Source organism: Hyperolius riggenbachi, chromosome 9, assembly GCF_040937935.1.
Source record: "Hyperolius riggenbachi isolate aHypRig1 chromosome 9, aHypRig1.pri, whole genome shotgun sequence".
Classification (NCBI taxonomy): Eukaryota; Metazoa; Chordata; class Amphibia; order Anura; family Hyperoliidae; genus Hyperolius; species Hyperolius riggenbachi.
Window position 1 is genome coordinate 173739596 of NC_090654.1, and position 27646 is coordinate 173767241.

At 43.0% G+C, this 27646-nt stretch overlaps 1 protein-coding gene across 5 annotated transcripts in view; it reads right to left on the minus strand.

The window, feature by feature from the left end:
• The window catches only part of ARHGEF3 (Rho guanine nucleotide exchange factor 3), a 679117-nt gene that overhangs the window by 41266 nt on the left and 610205 nt on the right, over positions 1-27646 (minus strand). The window lies entirely within an intron of this gene.

Genomic DNA, 27646 nt, shown 5'->3' on the forward strand with positions numbered 1-27646 from the left:
TGCAGTGAATATTAATGAGCCATGTGGCTAGGAACAATAGCGGACTCCTGCAGTCTATGCTGCCCCGAGATTTATCTGTGCTGTGGCTGGACTGAGTTTTAGAAGCTGCTGAAACTTGATCCCGTCTTCTCCTTAGCAGCCGAGGGGAGGGCCCCAGAATGCTTTGCAGTATGTTATGCGGCTTGCGTCCAGCTTAGCTCTAAGCTTTGCTGATAAGCATACATCAAAGGTAAGATAGATCTTTATCTTCAGTAATGTCTTTTTGGCTTCCTTCTAAACTGTTTAACACAGGAGACTAGAGGTTTAAATTAGCTTTTGCAGCCTGACAGTTACTCTTTAATGCAAATGAAATGCAGTTTGAAACTGGTCCAGTCAGTATTAACAGGAAACACCGATAAACTGAAATGCTAATTTGTGGCTATGGGGGACCAGGTGTTCAGATTTGGCACAGACATCAGACACTAAGCAAGGATATAACCAAGTGGCAGGGGTGGTAGAAACAATAGGCAATATGTTCGGCTATATGGTTAAAAATCTCAAATAGCAGGCGTTGGTAGCTTACGTTTGACGCAGGCACTACAGCAATACCTCAAGCACTTGGCAGTGACAGAGCCGAGGGCCCCAAACCATGGGGACAGGTTGGCTACAATGGCTATCATTCATAAAAGTGTGGTCGGTAAAGTAAATCCATGCGGGAAAACACAGCTTTCGGTATTTTAGACTTCTGGCTGCTCATTCATAAAAATGTTGCCAGTTGCGATAGCAGTGCGGAGATTTCCCGAACTAGGCTGGTGGTAGGCAGGCGGTAGGCTTGCGGAAACACAGGAAGCTGCCGCGTTGATACATTTTTCCGTGTTCCTCTCTACTGCAGCTGCCTGGGAGGTCTGTGTCTCCATTAACTTAACATGGTTATCGCCACATCCAAGGGAGCGGTATTTCCCGTCCTGATACCGCTTGCGTAAATCTTTATGAATTAACGTTTTGTTACATTTGTTACGATAGTCACCGCACAAGGCGGTGATTTATCGCTCTGCTCAGTAATGTCAGCTTTTCATGCGGAAAGAGCCTTTGTGAATGGAGATCTTGCTATGTGTTCGGTAAAGTCGGCTGTTTTCAGCATTTCCGCATGCGGGAATGCTTTATGAATGATAGCCAATGTAACCAAACTCACAGAGCGTTATTGAGTGTTAGGAGCAGAGGGTAGGGAAGGTTAGTGTTAGGCGCGCAGAGAGGGGAGGGGAGATTAGTGTTATACATTGAAAACAGGAATAAGAAATACAAGTTTGTTCAGGTATTACCAATATACTAATTATTAGTAATATCTTGTGCCAAGCTTCCATTGGACTAATTCCATGCTGCATACAACTTGCATTAAATTTGCCTGCAAGCCAAAATCATTAGTACCCCATTGATTATCTCTACTCACATTTATTTCTGTAGGAAGCAATCACAAATGGAATTAATAAGAATTACAGATTACCCAGCAAGCTCATGGTGAATCAGAACTCCTAGCAGTGTGGAATTATGTAAGAGTTGGACAATTCATGATAAAATTATTATAACAGTGTAGCCTTGCTTGCAATTTATGCTTACCCATTATTTCGCTATATTTATTGTACAAAAGACAGCTGTGGAACACATAGTCAGACCATTAGGGATCACATTTGCTGCCTCATCAGCTGCCTAACTTGGTGATGAAATACATCTACTCCTGAGTGTGCATACCACAGTAACAAGTAATGGTTCCCTGTACTAAATTGTTCCTCTGCATCCTACTCAAGCTACTATACACAACTCAGATGATTCATTATTTATATTTTCACAAACAAAAATAAGTAAACAGTATAAAACAGGTAGGCTTCGTCACAGTGCAATCAGGATTAGATGATCCAAATCTTGTTTTAACATAGATCCTATAGCTGGTATCATCCAACGACTTGTGCTAATGTGGTAATGAAGTGGTAGTCAAATGTGGGGAGAGGAAAATACATTTATCAGTACTGAGTCCGAGAGTCAATCAAATCAACCTCTTAGGTTATTTTACATCATGTGTGTTATGCTAGGTACACACCATACAATTTACTGTTAGATTTTCTGTTCTATTTACCTGCCAGATAGTTTTTCTCCAACATGTTCCAACAAGTTAGATAAAATCTATCTGGCAGGTAAATATAACAGAAAATTGTATGGTGTGTACCTAATTGATGCTAATGTTCATTGTGTTACCTCAAAGGAGTGCTGTCCCATGCTAAATAAACACTTGCACCTGCTAATCCTGCCACCAATAGGTGCGTACACACGCACTACTAAAGAGAACGACGGGTCCGTCAGACCCTCACGCTGGGCGGTCGTTCTCCCGACAGTAGTGCGTGTGTACAGTCTGTGTGCAGTCTGATAAGGCTGTTTCTGAACGATTCGCTGAGCGGATCGTTCCGAAACGGCCTTATCAGTCTGCATAAAGACTGTACACACGCACTACTGTCGGGAGAACGACCACCCAGCGGGAGGGTCTGACGGACCCATCGTTCTCTTTAGTAGTGTGTGTGTACGCACCTAATGTCACATGAGTAAAGATTGTGACCGTAGGCCACTGGGAGCACCTTGGTGAGGGAGCGAGGGGAAGGCACAGTTTTATGACCTCTACATCTAAAGTCTCTCCTCATACACATATACAGTAAACAAAAGAAGTTTTGAATCAGGATGATACCATTTATTGGGTAACTTCGAAGAAAAGCAGTACAGCTTTTGGTTAAGAAGTCTTACTCAGGACTTGATTTCTGTATACTGACAACATTATACATATACTGTATACACTGCATACTACATATACTGTATACACTGGACATTAAAAAGGAGGTACATATACCATACACATATAAAACAGGCAATGATATAACGCATGACGTTTTTACAAATTTGGACAAAGCTTTGTGGTCCGAAGATACCTTTGGACATAATTAAATCACTACCATCAGCCACTGTGGCTTAGCCATTATTAGCCACTGTGGCTAATAATCTGCTACAAGAAAGTAATTTTGACATCAAAACTTAGATCTTTCTCATTTGAAAATCTCAATCATTAGAATGGGTTCTTTCAGCTAAGCATCACATTTCCATGGGAAAGTTTCCTCTCCAGCAATGAGTTGAAACACTCCATTTACTGCTGCACTGACAACTTAAGCTAAAGTTAATGGACACATTGCTCTGCAGTGTCAATGGGTCTTCCTGAAGATGGTAGTCTGGCTGCTGGTGTTTACTGACCTAGCAACTGCAGATGATAAAATTATTGGTTCTCTCAGCTTCAGTTCAGATATGTGTACTTCCCCAATGCTAAGCAAGCACATTCTGTTGCTATGAAAGGGGGAAAGGGATGACATGAGGCCCATGAAGGAGTTGCTGCCGGTGGGTGGGGTAAGTAGGAGAAAAATGTGCTTGGGGGTCATTCAGGCATTGGACTTTGCTTAAAAGGACCCCAAAGCTTGAGACCTATGGCCATATTTATTTCCTTTTAAACATATGGTCTAAATCACACACATGAAACAAGCATGCAGCTAATCTTGTCAGTTTTGTCAGACATCTGATCTGCATGCTTGTTCAGGGTCTATGGCTTAAAGGAACACTTAAGTCTAAAAAAAAAAAAAAATGATATTTACTCACCCGGGGCATCCCTCAGCCCCTGAAGCTGGATGGTGCCCTCGCAGCCCCGCTCCGATCGTCCTGTCCCTGCCGGCGGCTACTTCCGTGTTCGGCGAGAGCCGCCGACAGGCTGGGAACGCGTGTGATTTTCCGCGTTCCCAGCCGCTATACCACCCTTTATGCTGCTATAGCGTATAACATACCGTATATACTCGCATACAAGCCGAATTTTTGACCCCCAAAAAGGGGGTCAAAAGTTGGGGGGTCGGCTTGTATGCGAGTCTTACCTGGTGGTCCGTGGTCCGCGGCCCCCGCTACCCCCTCCCGCCGCCGCCGCTGCTATTACCTGCAGCGGCTTCCTCTTCCCCGGCGCTTCCTCTTCCCCGCTCTGCGCTCTCATGCCCGTATGAAGAGATCACAGCAGCGCGCTCGGCGCTGCTGCTGTGACGATGCAGGGGGCAGGAAAGAGCGCGGCTCCCTGTAGCGGCGATCTGTATCGCCGTTACCAGGGGAACCGCTCTTTCCTGCCCCCTGCATCGTCACAGCAGCAGCGCCGAGCGCGCTGCTGTGATCTCTTCATACGGGCATGAGAGCGCAGAGCGGGGAAGAGGAAGCGCCGGGGAAGAGGAAGCCGCTGCAGGTAATAGCAGCAGCAGCCGCGGCGGCGGCGGGAGGGGGGCGAGCAGAGCACTATACTGGCCACTACCTACCTACACTGGGTACTATACTAGCTATACCTGGGCACTACTTACCTAAACTGGGCACTATACTAGCTAAACTGGGCACTATACTAGCTAAAGTGGGGCACTACCTACCTATACTGGGGCACTACCTACCTATACTGGGGCACTATACTAGCTAAACTGGGCACTTTACTAGCTATACTGGGGCACTACCTAGCTATACTGGGGCACTACCTACCTATACTGGGGCACTACCTACCTATACTGGGGCACTATACTAGCTATACTGGGAATTACACTAGCTAAACTGGGCACTTTACCAGCTAAACTGGGCACTATACTAGCTATACTGGGGCACTATACTGGCTATACTGGGGCACTACCTACCTATACTGGGGCACTATACTAGCTATACTGGGAACTATACTAGCTAAACTGGGCACTTTACTAGCTAAACTGGGCACTATACTAGCTATACTGGGGCACTATACTAGCTATACTGAGGCACTATACTAGCTATACTGGGGCACTATACTAGCTATACTGGGGCACTACCTACCTATACTGGGCACTATACTGGCTAAACTGGGCACTATACTAGCTATACTGGGGCACTACCTACCCTTACTGGGCACTATACTAGCTATACTGGGACACACTGGGGGGATCACGTGGCCAGCATTTCCTACCCCCGGCTTATATGGGGGTCAATCATTTTTCCCTGGTTTTTCATGGAAAAGTTGGGGGGTCGGCTTATATGCGGGTCGGCTTATATGCGAGTATATACGGTATACGCTATAGCAGCATAGAGGGTGATATAGCGGCTGGGAACGCGGAAAATCACTCGCGTTCCCAGCCTGTCGGCGGCTCTCGCCGAACACGGAAGTAGCCGCCGGCAGGGACAGGACGATCGGAGCGGGGCTGCGAGGGCACCATCCAGCTTCAGGGGCTGAGGGATGCCCCGGGTGAGTAAATATCATTTTTTTTTTAGACTTAAGTATTCCTTTAAGGTATGAGAGGCAGATAATCAGCAGGACAGCCAGGCAACGTACATTATTTAAAAGAATATAAGCATGTCAGTCTCCATATCCCCCTCACCTACGGTTCCCTTTAAGATCTGGCTTGCCAGATTAGGCGATGATGGGCTCTTTTACATACACTAGATTCTCGCTCAAGGTGGACTTTATCAGCCATCCCGGGTGAGTTTAATCTAGCATGTAAATGGAGCTGACAAAGTAAGTAAAGCTAAATAATGAGGGAACATGTATTGATTTTCCACTAGTCTACACAGATATTAATTTAAATGTGAATATTTAGATTCTTGCATAATTACAATAACGACTGGTACCATGCACACTATCAGTGAGTCTGTTAATTACATAATAACATTCATCCTATCAATGCATACATTTACAGCCACAAGATTTATACTAGACTGCAAAAAGAAAGTAAAGCTGGTAACCAGCCAGAATAACAGTTTGATTCAAAGGAAAAATAAAAGACTTTGGCTTCAATTCATCAAAGGGTGTTCGATAACAAAACCCCAGTCCTTAAAATACCGCATTCGGTATTTTACACTTCACTGTGCTAATTCATCAATATTTTCCCATGTGCGGTAGAGGTTCGTTAAGTTACCGAACTACTAGGCTTCAATTCATCAAAGGCTGTTTGATAACAGCAGAGTGGTGCAGAGCAGCTTGGAATGTCTCTGTGTTGTTACAAGCTGATAACAATAGAAGGCATCCAGACATCCCTTTACATGTAAACGTGTTATAGTTACTGTTACTTGTACTGCCTCTGCTGCTCTGAATCTGTCCATCAGTCTTTCTTAACATTTTATTTATTTGCCACAACGTAGATGAACTTCCTGGAGACATTACAAATGTCATGCTTGGTGATTTCACCACCAGCATCTTTGCATTATCAAACAGGGCCTGAAAGGGTTACACCACCAAAGGGAATCTGGGGATATATTTTGACCCGTTCTCTCTGCTCACTGCTTGGGGGGTCTGAAAGCTTGTGTGGAGAAGCCTGTGTGACCTATCAGCGGCACTTGCAGGAGAACATGGGCTGTTTCTATTGGCTGCCTGCTCCTGCTTATCATGAAAACATTCACACAGAAGGCTTTCGAAGCCTGTAACGACAGGGGAGAGCTTGAGATAAACACCGAATGTGTTAGCGAATGTGGGAACCTTGATGAATTAACATTTGTTGAGCACATGTCGGTAATTTATCTCATTGCTGTGTCATTTCAGCTTCTCATTCGGTAACAGCTTTGATGAATTAACATTTTCTAAAGTGCTCCCTTAAGTCAGCTGTTTTTAGCATTACCGAATGCGGTAATGCTTGATGAATTGAAGCCTTTGATTTTCTCCTCATTTATCAGGAAGTTCCTGGTAGCTCATAGCTTCTATGTCACCAATCCCCATCACAATGTACTTCCATGTCTCAGTCTTCTATTGTGTGATGCAGTCTATGTTTTATCTTCAAAGCAACATGTAGTTTGTTCCTCTGTTTCCTCCCTGGAAGACTTCCCAAGCTGCAGCAGTCAGTGCACAACACTGATCCATAAACAATTTCTGACAAGCATCTCTCTCTCCAGATACAGTCAATGTGAAGCTGTGTGCTGTGCTCACTACAGAGTCATTGTCCTGCCTCTGACAAGTTCTGTGAGGACTCAGCAAGACAGGGATGACACAAGGACAATAACATGTTGCATGTACAATATACTGTCTCTCAGCTTCCTTCCCCTACTATACATTGCAATTACAGTGACCTCCTATACAACAATGCCCCCCTAAATAGTCTTTGTGGCACCATGTCAACCTGTGACATTCACCCTACATTGGTTACTGACAGCCAACAAATAAAATGTGTGCAGTGGGTATATTTTATTATCTAATCGCGCAGGTACTTATGTAGAACATGAAAAAATATGGATGTAAACAATGACATCAAGCAGTGCAAACAGGCCTCTACATTATGGTGGAAACGCTGCAAATCGTCTACAGTGGATACGTAACCTTATACTATAGCATGGTAAAAGATGCCCATAAATATCTCGGTTTGGAGGTAAACAGCAATGGCTTTGTGATCTCTGTAGCTCCCCTCCACAAAAGTGATGAGAAGGTCATTGCATAATTCAATACCTTGACTAAATCCCCATCTGGCATCTAATGATGGCAAGCAGGGAAGTGAGTGTATGACTGTCATACTCACTAAAGGGGTGGTTGTCATGGGATCTGGATATTAAAATTGTGGCTTGGCACCTACTAAGTAGGATATTGTGGCCTTGGCTTTGGAAATCAAGTGATGGCGTTTTTCTGTTAATTTTAGTCATATCCATATGCACCTTTTTTCATGCCATTGCATAGCACTGGGGGGTGGTATTCTCCATTTTCACATCCTGAATTAATCCATTAATTAAAGGACAACAATCATAAAATGTAAAATACACATGCATTGGTTGGACTTTGTCCCAGAGTAAAATGCACTATTCATTATTCTTTCTATGTTCCTGTCACTTTCAGTAGGTAGTAGAAATTGTCAAATCTGAAAGATTTTGGACTAATTTATCTTCTCACAGTGAAATCTCAGGAATTCAAAGCACTCCATGGATGCTAGTGGCATGCTCCAACTGCCAGAATAGTGTGCACAAGAGACTGGCTTTCTAGCAGAGAAATCTGGTACGATTTCTGGCGGTCAAATAAACTGCCTTCAGGTATCTAAATGCAGGGGGACCAGGAGCCTAGTGGTGCAGTATTGTTTGTACGTGTTGGTATGATGAAGGATGTACATTTTATACTCACAAGGGTGAGTTGCAAAGAACTACAACAAATGTTTGAGCCTACAGGAAAATAACCGTTCCCGCTCGGTGTTCCAGGTCTTCTCCGCAGGTTCTGGTCTGTTGCACTCCTTGGACTTATTGGAAACACTAAGGTTTAAAATAGGGGACCCCTAAGGGTATGGCTAGTCTAAAAAACACTGTTGGAGGTGCCCTTTATATCTGATATTAGGTGTGTTTATGTTGGGAGTAAAAAGATTTTTTCTCCTCAAAAGACAAACCACTAGGGTAAGTATAAGTTTTTATTCATGCACAAAAGACAACGCATTTCATGGGTGCTGGCCCACTTCCTCAGGTCAATACAAAGTGCCTTGGTTAAAAAGATTTTCTGAAGGGCGCTGCTTTTATTTCCTACTATTTGAACCCAATTGTGTCCTGCAGCCGTTCTCTTAGGATTGGGGATTTCCCCCTGGTCCCCTCCACACACAAAGCAATAATTCAGTAGTAAAGAGTGGCGCTAGATTGGTTCCAGGTGTGGGTTGTAGGTGACAACGAAAGGGACACGGTCCTCTTTCTGGTGGAATTAGCAATCCTCCTTAAGATTTCCAGGTGTGGGTTGTAGGTGACAACCAAAGGGACACTGTCCTCTTTCCTGTAAATCTTAAAGTGAACCTAAAGCCGGTAAAAAAAATGAGATTAACTCACCTGGGGCCTCCCTCAGCCCCCTGCAGCCGATCGGTGCCCTCGCAGCTCCGCTCCGATGTCCCAGGACCCGCCGGCGAGCACTTCCGGTTTCGCCGTCACCGGCCGACAGGCATGGGAACGCGAGTGATTGTTCGCGTTCCCAGCCTGTATATCGCCCCCTATGCTGCTATTGCGGCCAGGGGGCTGAGGGAGGCCCCAGGTGAGTTAATCTCTTTTTTTTACCGGCTTTAGGTTCACTTTAAGGAGGATTGCTAAGGAACTTCATCCCAATTTACACAAGGATCACAGACTGAGAAAGATATTACCTAAACCTCCCCCCTTGTCATATCGGCAACCACACAATCTAAAACAGATGATTGTCAGGAGTTCTTTGAATAGGCCTCAACAAAACGGAACCCTGCCGACAAAAAAGGTGTGGGACCTGCAGACACATTTACTCCACTGACAGGTTAACGATACCAGGTTCACAACAGGAGTACAGAGTACAAGGCACATTTTCCTGTGGTTCCACCATTTTGGTATATCTGATCATGTGTGCTAAATGCCCCAATGTTATGTACGTGGGAGAAACTGGACAAACTCTGCGCAAATGTATGAATGGACACAGGCACACTATTAACGATACCAAATCTGAACTCCCAGTTGTTACACATTTTCGGTCGTTCCAACGGACACAGCATGTATGATCTTCGTGTCACTGCCTTGAAGGGTGGCTTCAAAACGTCAAATGATCGATTAAAAGCAGAAACAAAATTTATAAATTGGTTCAAAGCAGTGGACAAGGGCTTGCATAAGGACAAAAACTTTTTATATTGGTATGAGGCTGATGATATTTAAACTCTCAGCCTATATAGCTAAACTTGTGAACTCAATTTTCGATACCTCTGTGTCAGTCCAACTCTCAGGTCTGTGAGCATGGTGTAAACAGGGATTCTTATCTCAGCTAACAACCCCCTACCCCATGTAGATGTTCTGTTTCACTTTAGGCATCTTAATGACATGTATTTATGCTTGAAAAAAAAATCTGTTTTCCCTTTTGATGTTGCATGTATAAAGGTGTCTGTTCCATCAGTCTGCAAGCATACAGGATTGTAAGCCCGACGAAGGCTGCAAGGCCGAAAGCTTGCTTATTCTTATTCTTTTTAGTTAGCCAATAAATGGTATCATCCTGATTTAAAGGGAACCAGAGAGGAATAATTAGTAAAAATAGAAAAAGGCTTTTATACATACCTGGGGCTTCTACCAGCCCCATAAGCCTGGATCGCTCCCACGCCACCATCCTCCGCTTCCTCTATCGCCGCTACCGGGTCCCGTCACTTCCGGCGGACGCGGCCAATTGTCCGCATCACAGGGGATCCCTTTATACCCTTACGCATGCGGCTGCGCAGTAGGCAGCCGCAAGCGTAAGTGTATGGAGGGAGCCCCTGTGATGCGGACAATTGGCCGTGTCCGCCAGCCGACTGCCGGTAATGACGGGACCCGGTACCGGCGGATCCAGGCAGCGGAGGACGGCGGCGTGGGAGCGATCCGTGCGTATGGGGCTGGAGGAAGCCCCAGGTATGGATAAAAGCTTTTTTTTAATCCTCTCTGGTTCTCTTTAAATATACTTACTTTGAAATGTGTGTGTTTCATATGCACAAAAATAAACAAGTAAGCTGAAGTAATGTTTGCTGTTAATCCCTGCAGTGTATATAGATGAAGGTAAACACTTGTGTTTATTAAACAAGTGCCATTTCAATTTAAAGCTTAAAAGCGGTGACATCATACTTTGAGTAGCTGAACAAGTCTTTAAGGGTCACGCCTAAGACCAGACTAGAAGAGCTTAGAAGCCCTGAAAATAAAAGAAGTCTTTGAGGTAAGAGGACTATACAATGGGTTGCAAAAGTATTCGGCCCCCTTGAAGTTTTCCACATTTTTTCACATTACTGCCACAAACATGCATCAATTTTATTGGAATTCCACGTGAAAGACCAATACAAAGTGGTGTACATGTGAGAAGTGGATCGAAAATCATACATCATTCCAAATATTTTTTTTACAAATAAATAACTGCAAAGTGGGCTGTGCGTAATTATTCGGCCCCCTGGGTCAATACTTTGTAGAACCACCTTTTGCTGCAATTACAGCTGCCAGTCTTTTAGGGTATGTCTCTACCAGCTTTGCACATCTAGAGAGTGAAATTCTTGCCCATTCTTTTTGCAAAACAGCTCCAGCTCAGTCAGATTAGATAGACGGCGTTTGTGAACAGCAGTTTTCAGATCTTACCACAGATTCTCGATTGGATTTAGATCTGGACTTTGACTGGGCCATTCTAACACATAGATATGTTTTGTTTTAAACCATTCCGTTGTTGCCCTGGCTTTATGTTTAGGTTCATTGTCTTGCTGGAAGGTGAACCTCCGCCCCAGTCTCAAGTCTTTTGCAGTCTCCAAGAGGTTTTCTTCCAAGTTTGCCCTGTATTTGGCTCCATCCATCTTCCCATCAACTCTGACCAGCTTCCCTGTCCCTGCTGAAGAGATGCACCCACCGAGCATGATGCTGCCACCACCATATTTGACAGTGGGGATGGTGTGTTCAGAGTGATGTGCAGTGTTAGTTTTTCGCCACACATAGCGTTTTGCATTTTGGCCAAAAAGTTCAATTTTGGTCTCATCTGACCAGAGCACCTTCTTCCACATTGTTGCTGTGTCCCACACATGGCTTGTGGCAAACTGCAAACGGGACTTCTTATGCTTTCTGGTAACAATGCCTTTCTTCTTGCCACTCTTCCATAAAGGCCAACTTTGTACAGTGCATAACTAATAGTTGTCCTATGGACAGAGTCTCTCACCTGAGCTGTCGATCTCGGCAACTCGTCCAGAGTCACCATGGGCCTCTTGACTGCATTTCTGATCAGCGCTCTCTTTGTTCGGCCTGTGAGTTTAGGTGGATGGCCTTGTCTTGGTAGGTTTACAGTTGTGCCATACTCCTTCCATTTCTGAATGATCGCTTGAACAGTGCTCCGTGGGATGTTCAAGGCTTTGGAAATCTTTTTATAACCTAAGCCTGCTTTAAATTTCTCAATAACTTGATCCCTGACCTGTCTTGTGTGTTCTTTGGACTTCACGGTGTTGTTGCTCCCAATATTCTCTTAGACAACCTCTGAGGCCCTCACAGAGCAGCTGTATTTGTACTGACATTAGATTACACACAGGTGCACTCTATTTAGTCATTAGCACTCATCAGGCAATATCTATAAGCAACTGACTGCACTCAGATCAAAGGGGGCCGAATAATTATGCACAAACCACTTTGCAGTTATTTATTTGTAAAAAATGTTTGGAATCATGTATGATTTCCGTTCCACTTCTCATGTGTACACTACTTTGTGTTGTCTTTCATGTGGAATTCCAATAAAATTGATTCATGTTTGTGGCAGTAATATGACAAAATGTGGAAAACTTCAAGGGGGCCCGAATACTTTTGCAACCCACTATAGTAATGCTACCAGCACTGCACTGTTATATAGAACTGCAGCAATATTTTAATAATACAGATGCATTGAACACAAAGTAGCATTTCTGTCCAGAGTTCATCAATTAAAGTGCCATAATGTTGTATTACTTTAAAATGGTTTCTATAAACCAAAGGGCCAAATTGAATACTCAGGAAAATGTACTTTCAATACAAGAAGCAGTTCTAGTAACTAGTTTACATGCAATCCTGAGGCTTTTACTAAAAATGATGTGCTCATTTTAGCCAAACGTAAACAAGCCCAAGAGCCACAAACATCAGCAACCTAATTACTAGCTGTATTCTGATTAGCATTGTCACTTGTCTCCTGTTTTACAGCTGCCACACTTGGGGCTGTGCATTTTCCCTGGACTGTTTGATTGATTGTTTACAAACAGGATGTCAAACTGAGGAACTTGTCATAGTTACAAGGAGGTGAATTAGCTCAGTAAATAAGCCAGATTAGGTACAAAGCAGCTGCTAATGTATTACAGACACCTAAACCTCTATCAAGCAAAGGTAGTCCCTAAACAGTGTGTAGGTGTGTGTATAGAAAGAGCATTTTGAGTAGAGCCTTGTACAGAGGTCAGATAAAAGTCGTTTCATATGTCCTACAAACGACAGATATTGTTGTGTCAGACGACAAATGATAAGGCGCGTTAGTGTTAATAAGGCGTGTTATCTCTGATAAGCCGTGTTAACTCAGATAAGGCATGCTATTTGTCTTAGTGAATCAAGCCCATTGTGTAGTCTGACGTACAATGTTGTTCAAAAGAAATTTTGTCATACTAAACCTAGAGCATGTGTATATATATATATATATATATATATATATATATATATATATATATATATATATATATATATATATATATATATATATATATATATATATATATATATAGTGTGAAATGTCGCTGCCACCTGCACGTCCAGTATTTGAGCTACATCATCGTTTGGAATATTAGTATGTACAATGTGGTTTAAACTGTTACAGGCTATGTTGTTTGGTTGACATTGCTCTTTTGTAAGTACAGATTGGCATCCACCATGTGTACAGACCTCTGGTCATGGAATACCAGTTTGCTTTTTAAATACTGGTATAAAATAAGGAATAAAGCCATTAGGCTGAACAGCAGTGGTGACCTTGCTAATATATGTGCAGCAATGTTATGTGGCTGGATAGTGTACTGGTTAAGGGCACTGACTTTGACATAGGAGATCAAGGTCCCACTGGCTTGGGACAGTATCTACTCGGTAAGGAGTCATTGGGCAAGACTCCTTCAGCTGGGAGGCCAACTTAGCGCGCATTATTTGGAGGAAGTAAGCTACATGGTGGACCATTCACAAAAGATAACATCAGCCTGACCAAAACCCAACTGTAGACAGATGAGTAAGCGGTTGAGAAAAGCATGTGTGTTCATTCTTTTTCAAACTATCGGGCCCATTCACACCGTGTGGGGTATGTAGCATGGTAACTCAGCACACATTGGAAAGCAATATACATGTCCAATGTATGTATGATTTCACACGTCTGTTGCTGTTCTGTCCACTGTGCTACTAAATTACTGTGTAGAATTTTCCAGACAGCAGAATGTGTTTACTTTCATGAAATGATGGTATGTCTCCAAACCAGACTGCAATGAACTCTGCACTGGACACATTTATTTTTAAGGTAAAAATATCAGTGTATTTACTGGTAATTATAAGTGTCCTTCTTTGTTTACTGACAACTGGATACTACTGGAAAACCATGACTATCCACTGGGCTCTATTTACAAAGCATTACCGCATTTGGTAATGCTGATAACAGCTGATTTTACCTATACATTCCCTAATTACAATCCACTAAACTGATTACCACACATAAAATTAATACCACCGACTAGTGAGGTAAATGACCGACTTGTGCGGTAATTGCCTCAAGAAATTGCAATTCACAAAGATTGCCATGTTTGGTTTACCGGGCAAAAGTGTTTGGGATTTTTCTCCAGCATGACAGGTTTAAAAAAAAAAGTCTAGTTTCTACTGTCTGATAAACAGGCACCAACAGAATTTACCCATACCTTTCTTCTCCCCCTTCAGAAGCAATTGCAGAAATACAGAAGCAAGCCTTCAGGTTTATAGAAGGGGTGGATGAGATACATAAATCAGGCTGCTAAATCACTGACCGCCAGTCAGCATGGCTCTCAATCTAATGTCTCTAATGCAATGGACACATACAGTTGTGTTCAAAATTATTCAACCCCCACTGAAATTGAGTTTGACATTGATTTTGATCATTTCAGTCATCTTGTTTACAATTAAATCAAAGAGGCACTTTTAAGTTAGACAAATATAACATAACATTTATAATGAAATAACCACAAATGTCTTTTCTGTGCTCCCATCATTATCAGTTTTATTCAACCCCCAAGTGACATTCATTCTTAGTACTTAGTACAACATCCTTTTCCAGTTATAACAGCTTTTAAACGTGAAGCATAGCTTGACACAAGTGTCTTGCAGCGATCTACGGGTATCTTAGCCCATTTTTCATGGGCAAAAGCCTCCAGTTCAGTCACATTCTTAGGCTTGCGCGCTGCAACTGCTTTCTTTAAGTCACACCAGAGGTTCTCAATCAGATTTAAGTCTGGTGACTGCGATGGCCACTCCAAAATGTTCCAGCCTTTAATCTGCAACCATGCTCTAGTGGGCTTGGAGGCATGCTTGGGATCATTGTCCTGTTGAAAGGTCCAACATCTCCCAAGCCTCAGGTTTGTGATGGACTGCATAACATTTTCATCCAATATCTCCTGGTACTGAAGAGAATTCATGGTACCTTGCACACGCAGAAGCTTCCCTGTACCTGCAGAAGCAACACAGCCCCAAAGCATGATTGACCCCCGCCATGCTTCACAGTAGGCAAGGTGTTCTTTTCTTAATAGACCTTGTTCTTCCTCCTCCAAACATAGCGTTGATCCATGGGCCCAAACTGTTCTAATTTTGCTTCATCAGTCCACAGAACATTACTACAAAAGTTTTGGGATATTGTTCTGTGGACTAATGAAACAAAATTAGAACTGTTTGGGCCCATGGATCAATGCTATGTTTGGAGGAGGAAGAACAAAGCCTATGAAGAAAAGAACACCTTGCTTACTGTGAAGCATGGTAGGGGGCTCAATCATGCTTTGGGGCTGTTTTGCTTCTGCAGGTACATGGAAGCTTCAGCGTGTGCAAGGTACCATGAATTCTTCTATGAATAATTTTGAACACAACTGTATCTAGGAATCTCAGGGCCTCACAGCAAAATCATCTTGTGAAGTGAAACAGCAAAGGCCCATTCACACTTTGAAGAGCAAATTCTAAACACATTTTTGATGTACTGTACATTAATTTTACATAAAGAACAAAGGTTTGTGAACTCCACATGCAGGCAAATTCATACTATAGTGAGTATGGGTGTGCCATCAGAAATAAAGTTACCAGGAAACATCAGTGGCGGTGTGGAAGGGTGAGGGATCAATACGAGCAGAGAAGCTAGGCATACGCCTTAAAAAAATTGTCACTCAAAACAATCATATGTGTAAACTGAAACAAGAGATGTAACTGCAATATCAATGTGCTGCCAGCTCTGCAGAGGAAGCTAATATTCAGTACCCCGGGCATTCACTGTGTGGCCCTTCTTGCCTTCAGGTACTCCACCACCCGTGGCCCTATATCAAATGCTATGGTTACATTGGTGTCTTACTGTGGTATATTTTACAGTCAACTTTTAATGAAACTTTCTGTTTGTGGGAAGCAACCTTAAAGGCTCGTACACACTTGCAACAAAGTGCACGACCAACACCACTTCATGACCAACACCACGACAAACTGTTGACATAACAAGTATTTTCCGAACACCAACCAACTAAATGACCAACTCACTTAAATACGGCATGTGCAAGCGAAACGACAAACTGCACGAAATGGCTGTATGCAAAACAAAAACATTGTTCAAACGACATTGTACACACATGGCCCTACAGTCGCGTGAGTCACTCCGCTGAACGGATCAGGCAAACTGACTGTTATCAGTCGGTCATATTGTCATTTGCCACACATACATATGGCTGATTGTTGTTCAACACACATACATCAGACGACAATTAGGCGGTTTTGTTGAGTGTGTGTATGAGCCTAAGCAAACCCATGCAAACTTAGAGACTATTCAAATTCCTTTGAGATAATAAACTGGCTGCGGTAACTGTGTTAACCTCTTAGCCACCACCTGTAATGTAATCATTTGAGAAAAGACAATTTTCTGGATTGTGTTCATTTCACCATACACATACAACCAATATTTAGCATTCAATGAGCAATCTGCCCATAAGGCCCCATTTCCATTACATGTAGCAGTAAGCGATTTTTGTGCAAGCAAAACCGTGCAGGGAAAAGTAAGTCACAAACGATCCAACAGCCAAATATTTTCTCTAAATGTAACACACTGTATGTTTCTCCACATTGCTGACACTACAAGGGCATGGTTAGATCTTTCATTATCGCTGACAATTTTGTACATCTAAATTACCCTGAATTTTTGTAAACACAAATCACCTTGGTATACGCTTGAATGAACATATAGTTTGAAGCATATTTGTGCAGTCATTTTTTTTAGCTCAGCTCAGAAAAAGATTTGTGAAAAGAGAAAACGATGAGAATGTTTTATTGTTTTACAGAAGCAGCATATTTAACTGCTGCACTTTAAACATTCAATTCTGATTCTTCTTTTTGTTGAGAATACTACAGTTGTTGGAAGAACGACCTTCAGAACATTCATACAGGAGCAATATTATTGATTTCTGAAGCTCCAACACATTCCGTGGTGATGTATAGAGTAAGAAGTAGACATAGGGATACAGACAACGGCACACACAAAACAACAACACTGGTAGTACGGTACAGAATAAAGAATTGGTAGACATAGTAATAACCGTGACAAATGTAGCATGATGATCAAAATGTATAGCTTATTTCAAGACAAAAGGGTGAGAGCCCCCTGACCTTGTGAGCTAACAATCTGCACCGCTCTGTCATTTCTCTGTTGTCTTGAATAGCAACAGAACAAGTCAGCTACACAGATGACTCCGCATCTGTACAGCATTGGCTCAGCGATGTCGCCCAGACGAGCAACATTAGTCACATGTTTGTACAGGCCTTAAAGAGAATCTGTATTGTTAAAATCGCACAAAAGTAAACATACCAGTGCGTTAGGGGACATCTCCTATTACCCTCTGTCACAATTTCGCCGCTTCTCGCCGCATTAAAAGTGGTTAAAAACAGTTTTAAAAAGTTTGTTTATAAACAAACAAAATGGCCACCAAAACAGGAAGTAGGTTGATGTACAGTATGTCCACACATAGAAAATACATTCATACACAAGCAGGCTGTATACACCCTTCCTTTTGAATCCCAAGAGATCGTTTGTGTGTTTCTTTCCCCCTGCAGCTATCTTCCACTGAAGTGTCAGGCTGTTTCTTCCTGCAGAGTGCAGACAGCTCTGCCTGTATGTAATTCCTCAGTATGTGAAAGCCCAGCCAGCTCAGAGGAGGATTTATCCAGCTTGTAAAAGATAAGAGAGAAGAGAGAAGCTGTCCTAATCTAAATAATACACAGGCAGTGTGCAGAGAGGGGCCTGGAGGGGGGAGATGCATCACAGAACCACAACACTGAAGAACTTGGCAGCCTTCCAGGCACAGGCTGACAAGTCTGACAAGAGAGAGATAAGTTGATTTATTACAGAGATGGTGATAGTAGAACGTGCTGCAGTAAGCCAGAACACATTAGAATAGCTTTTGGAACTTGTAGGATGATAAAAAACAGGATGCAATTTTGGTTACGGAGTCTCTTTAAAGGAATAGGGAGGAAACACGAGATTGGGTAATATACCATATGTAGACCTATGGGCAGCATGAGGCATGTTATATTTAGTAAGGGACACAATTTGGCCAGGTATGCTTGTCTGAAAAAGTGAGTTTGAGGGAGCACTTAGATTTCAATGGTGACAGTTGTGTTTGGAACGGGAATTCAGAGAAGGTGTGAGGCTCATGGGAAATCTTGTATACATGAATATGATCTCTATTTTGGATCTTTATTTTCCTGGCTGAGTCCATCATCTGCTGGGTAAATGCTTTGTGATCCCTCTCATATAAGTGGTACTCCATAACTAAACAACATAGAATACGCTGTAATATTCCACAGATTAAGTTCCTCTCCTTGAAGAACATCTTTTTGTGCAATTAGTTCTCTGTGTGCAAGTGCCACCTATGCTACTAAGAATTACCCCTTGTATGTCACACCTATACTTCTAGAATGCTGAATACTCACCTGAAGACGCAGGAAAATGGATCACAGCGGCATGACTTGATGATAAGCATTTCCCAGATCCATCTTACTGCCCGCAAGAACACGCAATGGCACACGACAGGAGTAAACTAGAGTTCAAACGATCGGGGCTCTTTGTGTGCGAGTCATCAGATCCGCAGACGCATTACTTATTGCTAAAAAGGTGTCCCCATCTATCCGGGAAAGAAGCACTCAACTCTATATAATACACTAAGCATATCTAACCCCTAGCAGATTAGCCAAGTACAAACCCTCAGCAGTTGACTGTTACCCTAAATGCCAACTCCCCTTTCCCTCATTTTTCCATCTTATATGGCAATGCCCAGCGGTGGCGTCACACTGGATACAGATGATCACATTCTTACATCATAAGATGGGCTGCTTCATGAATACAGACCCAATACTGTACCTCCTAGGTGACATACAGGACAAAGGTATGGAACACTCTGTTAAAACATTCCTAACAGAGGTGTTATTCATAAGCAGGCTAGAGGTGTCATGCAGATGGCTTGCGCCCACGCTGCCCTCCTTTGATAACTGGAGCAAACCTGTGAACAATGCTCTGCCATACAAAAAACTGGTATACTCACACCAAGGTACGCTAAAGATATTCCATCTCATCTGGGACAGATGGAAAGAACATCTTTGATAATGCAGTAGTTCATATACTATATGTAACTCAATGATTCTTCCCTGTGGGTGTATGCCAGGACCTACTGGAGTGACCACCCCATTTTGTATGTGGGACACATCATAGAAACCTACAAACATATTAAATTCTCCCTCTATACATGCAATTCACCCCCCCTCCTGTGCAGCTTGAAATGCCTAAACATACCCCCATTTATGGCAAACCTTATCTGTCATTTCCTTGTTGTGTGCTTGTACCATTATATATGCTGTACAAATACTAGTAATCTCATATATCTTTCTGTATTTGCTTTGATTGAAACTTTAATAAACTATATTTTGTTTAAAAAAAATGCGCTGTGACAGTCGTTATTGCTGCGTGTCAAAAATTGTTGTTCATCTAATCGTGCACTCGTACCCACATCGCAAGATCGTGGAAACAATTGCTCATCGGAAGATTCATGCACAAAATTGCAATGTGGGTAAGAGCCTGGGCATGGTCTTCTGCAGATGGCCAATGGACCCCATACAAACTTGTGCATTTCCATCATACTTACCATAGCATGTCACTAGGAAAAAAAAAACATAACTCATCACTTTTCCACAAATGTACAGAGCTCCTGACTTCCGCAGTGGTAACATTTCCAACACTTTGTATAAAAGGATACAATCTGTCATGGTGTTGAGGAAATTGGCATTATTGCCATATTGGCAGACCTGGCACAGCCTGCCGGCAATGATATAAATGCACAAGTTTGCCTGATTCACTGCAATATGAGGATTCACCAAACTGGCTGCAGCACCTATGGATGAGTAACTCATTTTATGGTGGTTGCTGAATGTTTCTCTGTAGAGTTCCACCATGAGAGCAGCAGCAGCACCAGCAGCAGCTATTTAATAAACATTTAATAAACATTATTGCAAACAAATGTAAAATACATCTTTAAGCATTTGTTTAAAATGTACATTTGTCCTAGAGTAATATTATGAACTATAAATTACTCTTCATTATGTCGCTGTCACTCACAGTATGCTGTAAAAATGTGACATATCTATAGGTTTTGGTGAAGTTCATCTTCTCATGGGGGATACTCAGGGTTTTAATTTCAAAAATACTGAGTTAATGGCAGTTGCTCAGTCCAACTGCCAAAAAAGTGTGCCAACAAGTAGGGTGGCCAGCATGCATCTTTGTGTAGATACTTTCAAGACAGATGTCAGATTTTTACTGACTACTTTAAAGGATACCCCAACTGAAATGTGACATAATGACATAATGAGATAGACATGTGTATGTACAGTGCCTAGTACACAAATAACTATGCTGTGTTCCTTTTTTTCTTTCTCTGCCTGAGAACTGTACTAGGCACTGTACATACACATGTCTATCTTATTATGTCACATTTCAGTTGGGGTATCCTTTAAGTGACGCCAGCATAATGCCAGCATAAACCAGTTTACTCTGGCAGAAAACGACTTCTTATACGTATGTGTACAAATATTTTACAATGTTTGCGATTGAGGTCTTAAAGTTTTTCACTATCCTCAACTGTCAACTGAAGCAAACAGGGTGTGAGTTTGGAACATTTAGAGATACACTTTTTAACATTATTCATCCTTAAAGAGGAACTTCAGCCTAAACAAACATACTGTCATTAAGTTACATTAGTTATGTTAATTAGAATAGATAGGTAATATAATATTTTACCCATCCCGTTTTAAAAGAACAGGCAAATGTTTGTGATTCATGGGGGCTGCCATCTTTGTCATGGGGCAGCAATCTTTTTGGTTGAAAGGAGGTGACAGAGAGCATAAGACACAGTTCCAACTGTCCTGTGTCCTAATAACCCCTCCCAGCTGCATGCGCTGGGCTTCAAATGTCAAATTCAATATGTAAAAAAAAAAATTGCACCAAAACAGCAGAACGAGAACAACAACATCAGAAATCCCATCATGCTTTGCACAGCATCAGGGGGAAAATGCCCGGCAAGTTTTCTTCTGTGCAGCTAAAAATGAGGCTTGTATAAGAGAAACAAAGTTCTGATGCTGTGAAACTGTTAAAGAAACACCAAGCCTTTTCAGTGCTGCTGAGTTGCTGAGTTTACTGCACCTTTTCAACAGCATATGGGACATGGTAAACATTCTTAACAGGTTTTAACCACATATTACAATACATGCCTAGAATATGCTTATTATTACTCTTGGTGAGTACCTAGACTAAACATACTGATTTATCATACCATAAAATGGAAAATACTGCTTAGGCCAAAGTGATGATATGACAACAGCTCATTGGTCAGGTTATGGTATTTAGTAACAAGTCTGTGCTTATTATGCGATAACAATATCAAGATCACCTGCGTAACCTAGTTACTGCTTGCCTTGGAGATTATTGTTTGCAATCCAAATACAGATACAGAGGAAATATCCACCAATACGAACAACCTGAAAATGTCAAATTTGAAGCTGTGGGAACAAGTTTTTGATTTTTAGTTTTTCGAAAAGACCTTGTAGTCAATTTAAAAAAAAATATTTTCTAAAATGGTAAAATTACAATCTTGTTGCAGTACACTGAGGGCACAGAGGTGACACAGTGGGGGACACTGGAGGCAAAGCGACATGGGAACAGAGATGGCATAGTGTTTCCACTTATGGACAGATTCAGGTTAAATCGGATCCGAGATGAAAAACTAACTATAACAAGTAACTTGTCTATATATCTTATCTAAAGTTTAGATCGTTTACACAGCAAATCTAGCTACAAACAGCTTTAATAGAATATGATTATTTCTTCCTGTGATACAATGACAGCAGCCATGTTGTTTATAAACATTACACAGAGGCAGGCTTATCTGCATTTTGAGCAAAAAAAACTAATCCCCCCTCCTCCCCTCTGCCTCTGAAATCTCTGGCTAGTAATGCCTCCCCCTCCTCCTGCCCAGACTGAGCTTCCATGAGCCCTTGCTACTGTCTGAAAGTGCCTTGGCTCTCTGAAAACCTGTGGTCGTGGCTTGTTTAGTTTATAGGGAATTAGAGTATTAAAACAAAAAATTATTTGGCTTGAGGAATGCCCTATAAACAATAGGAAAGGAACACAATTATGCAATGAGTAAAAAGTTCATCTCGGATCCACTTTAAGAATGAACCTACAGTCCCTATCTTGTTCCAGGACTACCTCTACTAAATAAGAACAAGGCTAAAAGGGATGTTATATACATGTTTGCATGAGTCTCTTATAGGTGTTCCAGTTTCCTCCCACATTGAGATGTTAACTACCTTCCAAATCCTTAATAGAGAACTGACCCTAGGATGGCCCTGCTAACTGACATCTCTTAGTTAATCCATGTTCTCTGTAGAGCATATTTTACAAGACATTTAGCCAAATAGCTGCTACTGATATAGACACACTGACTTTCTGCCTTCAGACTGTCCCCAAGCATAATAACCATCTGCAATACACATGTGGAAGCAGAGAATCATAGTTCTAGGTTTAGTCTTGAGTATGTTTAGTACCTGAACCGTTGCTACTAATGGAATGAAAAAATGAAATACTGCTAGCTGTCAGCTCATAGAAAATTCTGTTCTCATATTATTGATTGGCAGTCTTTCCAGCTTTACTATACCAGGCCACCCACAGTCTGATAATTAGCACAGACCATCGAAGAGCACACTCCACTGAGAGTCAAGTTTGATTTGGCTTCATAAAGAAAGACAAGCTATATGCAGACTGTCTGCCATTGTGCTAGGAACAGAGGACCTAGTGACCTGGATAACATTAACCCAGGAATCAGTGTCTTGGCCCAGGTGCAGTACAATAGGCCAGCCTTTTACTTTGTATGTCATGCTCCATCAGACAGCAAAATGGTTCTCACTCCATCAGCAGAGATTGAAGCACAAGACATAACTGCATCCGTTCTATATACATTCTTTCATGGCCTCCTTAAAACAAGACATTGCTAAATTGTATCATAACAAACATTAGCATTCATCTTGAAAAATAAAATCATTTTACTATAAAGCTGCTATGTAACACACCCTATTATTCCCTTCATGCACAAGAGCCTGTAGTGTACTGTTCCATAATGTTTACAGCTTTCCATTAAACCGTTGAGCATGCCAGTTTTTTTTAGCTCAGATGGTGCTGAAGTTTACACTATTCATGCCAGCTGTGGATTCAACGCCCCATCAAAAGGGGGGAAAGTGTTTGGAAGAGTTGCAGGGGAGTAATGGAGAGTGGAATTTTCTAGCACGCAAAGCTGCAATGACCCATGAAGTGAAAGTTGTGTTAGCAAATGATAGTCAATAGTTGCTGATCGATTAGCTAGAAGCTCTGTCAAAAACTGATTGGCAGTCAGTAGCTTTCATTTCCTAACATGGTTTTCACTTCCTTCACCAGTGGAGCTTTGTATGTTAGGAGAACTTTCCTTCCACCACTGTCGGGAAGTATGATAAGGTATGCCTCACTGCCATTGTAAATGCTCACATCACCCTGTAAATGCACTGCATGCAGTTCAATATCCCGATGGAACCCACCGCATCGCAATGCAATGAATGTTATAGTCCCATAGGAATATCATTGCATCTGCGTTGTGATAAGATGATATTGTCCATTGAAATGTGACAGTTTTATGAATGTAATAAGCTCAAGAAGTTAATTTACACTCCTCTCCTGAAACTCTGTGCCACAAAGAAACAGATTGGAGTACAAATTTTAAACAGCTGACCATAGCGATCATGTGGGAAGGATAGTAGCACAGAGCCTCAACAAGGCCTTGTACACACTAGGCAGTATTTGCTTCTCACCGATCAACACAGTCTAATCAAAAATGATTGGATTGCCTGCTTTAACCTAGGATATCAACAGTACATGGCAGGAAGTACTAACATCTAAAAATGACAACAGTGGCTGCATTTATTTGCCAGATAAAAGATATATAACTGGTACTCGTAATATTTATTTGGGTGGCATGGTGGCAAAGTGGATAGCACTTTCACCTTGAAGCTATGAGGCCCTGGTACAAATATCAGCCAGGGCAATCTGCACAGAGTTTGTATGTTCTCCCTGTGTCTACATGGCTTTCCTCCGGGCACTCTCCAGATTTCCTCCCACATGCCAAAAACATACAGATAAGTTAATTGGCTGCCCTATGATGACCATGATTGATGGACACTTGACTATGGCAGAGATTAGCCTGTGAGCCCCTCTGGGGGACAGTTAAGGTGGCCACTAACGGTACAATTTTTAGCGAAAAATCGTTCGAGCGATCATAAATTCTGATTGGATTGGTTGTACATAATCTCCATTGGTGGACACAATCGATTATGAACGAGTGAAAAAAATGTCGTCCGATTGAATTTTCATCAAACCAAAATTTGGATTTTCTTGTTGGTCGTGATAGATAGGAAGCAATGATTGGTTAGTTGATGGTGTATTGAACGATTTTTCATCCGTTCAGAATTTCTGATTGCTCGAACGATTTTTCACTAGAAATTGGACAGTTAGTGGCCACCTTTAGTAACATGACTATATGTACTCTGCAAAAGTGCTGTGGAAGATGTCAGCGATATATAAATACTAAATAATAATAATGTGTAGAAGTAATACATTATTAAATTATAAATACATAATGTACAGTGAAAACCTTGGACTAAGAGTAACTTGGTTTAAAAGCACTTTTCAAGACGAGCAAACATTTTATTGAAATTTCGACTTAAAAACGAGCAACATCTTGATATACAAGCATAGAACATGTACGGATGTAATGTCCTCACATTTGAGCCGATGGTACTTTCCCCTTTGATGCTGCAGGATCGCACTTAATTGTACTTAATTTGAGTGTAGGGACTGTACAATGTCACATTTCAACTGGATTGGACATCATTGGATAAGCTTCTTGTTAAAAGGGAAGGTTGAGGGAGGGTGGGTAAAAAATAAAAATCAAATTCCACTTACCCGGGGCTTCCTCCAGCCCGTGGCAGGCAGGAGGTGCCCTCGCCGCCGCTCCGCAGGCTCCGGTTGGTCTCCGGTGGCCGACCCGACCTGGCCAGGCCGGCTGCCAGGTCGGGCTCTTCTGCGCTCCAAGGCCCGGAACTTCTGCGTCCCACGCCGGCGCTCTGACGTCATCGGACGTCCTCCGGGCTCTACTGCGCATGCGCAGTACTTCTGCGCCTGCGCAGTAGAGCCCGGAGGACGTCCGATGACGTCAGAGAGCCGGCGTGGGACGCAGAAGTTCCGGGCCTTGGAGCGCAGAAGAGCCCGACCTGGCAGCCGGCCTGGCCAGGTCGGGTCGGCCACCGGGAGCCTGCGGAGCGGCGGTGAGGGCTCCTCCTGCCTGCCACGGGCTGGAGGGAGCCCCGGGTAAGTGGAATTTGATTTTTATTTTTTACCCACCCTCCCTGAACCTTTCCTTTAAAGAGAACCCGAGGTGGGATTTAATTATGTTAGTGGGGCACAGAGGCTGGTTGTGCACACTAACACTAGCCTCTGTTGCCCCATGGTGTGCCTCCAGGACCCCCCTGCGCGCCTCTATACCCCCCGCAGTGCTAGCGACACACAGCGTGTCGCCAGCACAATGTTTACCTATGCCTGTCTGTTAACGCCGCTCCCCCGCCTCCTCCGTATCGGCGCTACCTGCCCGCGTCCCTTCCCTCCCGCTGATTGGAGGGAAGTGATGCGGGCGGGTAGCGCCGATACGGAGGAGGCTGTATAGCGGCGCGCAGAGGGGTCTTGGAGGCACACCATGGGGCAACAGAGGCTGGTGTTAGTGTGCACAACCAGCCTTTGTGCCCCACTAATATAATTAAATCCCACCTCGGGTTCTCTTTAAGCAGGCCATACACTCATTGACTTCTCCCACCGATATACAGCGTATTGGGAGTGCGTCGCTAGCGGTGTTCAATTCGGCAACTGACGAGCACGTACTCTCATTTGTCTGCGGCATGAGCTGGTCTTTGCTGGTCCCCAGCATCTTCTTCACTTCCTGTCCCGAGCACCTGTGTGATATAATGCAGGAGATAGACACTAGGGGCCTCTAGTGGTCACAGAGTCCCTATTGTCTGTCCCCTGCATTACACTACACAGGAGCCCAGGGACAGGAAGTGAAGAGGAGCAGCCAACGGGGACCAGCAGAGACTGGGACCACAGGGCGTGGCGGACAGTTGAACTCTCTTGATACATACAGGGTGCATTTCTCTAGGTTTTCCTTCTGTCCTGTGCAAGAGTGCAGGTCCACTTTAAGGGGAAATTTGCTTTTGGATTACATGCATGTTTCTGGAACTAATTATGCTGGAAAACCAAGGTTCCACTGTACTCAGACTTTCATCTAGTGACTAAATTATACTAACTCCCAGCTACTTATGAATCACATAAATCATTCAGAGAAATCATGCAGCAAAATGGCAGTGTTCTCCTGTAGACAACTGAGTTCTGACTGGTCCGTCCATCAGCCAAGAGATCTATTTGAACTATACTGTAACTCACTGGGTATTTCTGCACCATTTGGAGTTGTCTCAAATACTTTGTTAAAAGACCTTCACCTTCCCAGAGGTGCGTTTGAAGTGGGTTAAAGCAGCCTATGAGTCAATGTCTGCTTTGAGAAGTCAGCCTCCACCTCTCTCCCTTCCTTTCCCCAAAGCCTGAGGGTAACAATTTCAGAGCTGACTTTTAGGGGCTATGATTAACTGTACAGTTATTTAAGTACAGACAACAGAACATATGGCACGCTTAAGGTATCCACAAGGCATATTTACTGTAGTACTCTGATTCAGATATTACAAGACCGATGACCTCTCATTTGGGGCTGAAGACACAGAAAAGAAACTGTTGATACATCTGGAAACTGGGTGGAAATTTATTCATGTTTGAAGTAGAACTAAATACCAGTAGCTAAGACAGATCACCAAAGTCACAGATTTAAAGGATACCGAAGCTAAAATAACCTAGAGAACAACAAAAAGGGGGGGGGGGCTATGGGCGTGGGTTAGCAGGCATATACTGTGACCTGACCTGATGTCTACCTCTCCCTTGTTCTCGTTTCTGCCTCCCCCCATCCTACCTGAATGCCCCTCCGGCAGCCTTTTCCGGGTCGCTGGAGTCAGGCACTACTGCATAAGCACTGGCTGGGCTGCGGGCATCCTACAGCGCACGCCCGTGACCGAGAGCGCTCTGTGCACGCGTATGACATCTCTACTTCACATGTATGATGTCATATGCATGTGCAGAGCACTCCTGGCCACGGGCGCTCACTGTAGGACACACGCAGCCTGGACAGCGCCTGCGCAGTAGTGCCTGACTCCTGCGACCCCGACAGGCATTTATGTAGGAAGCGGGGCAGAAAGGAGAATGGGGGGGGGG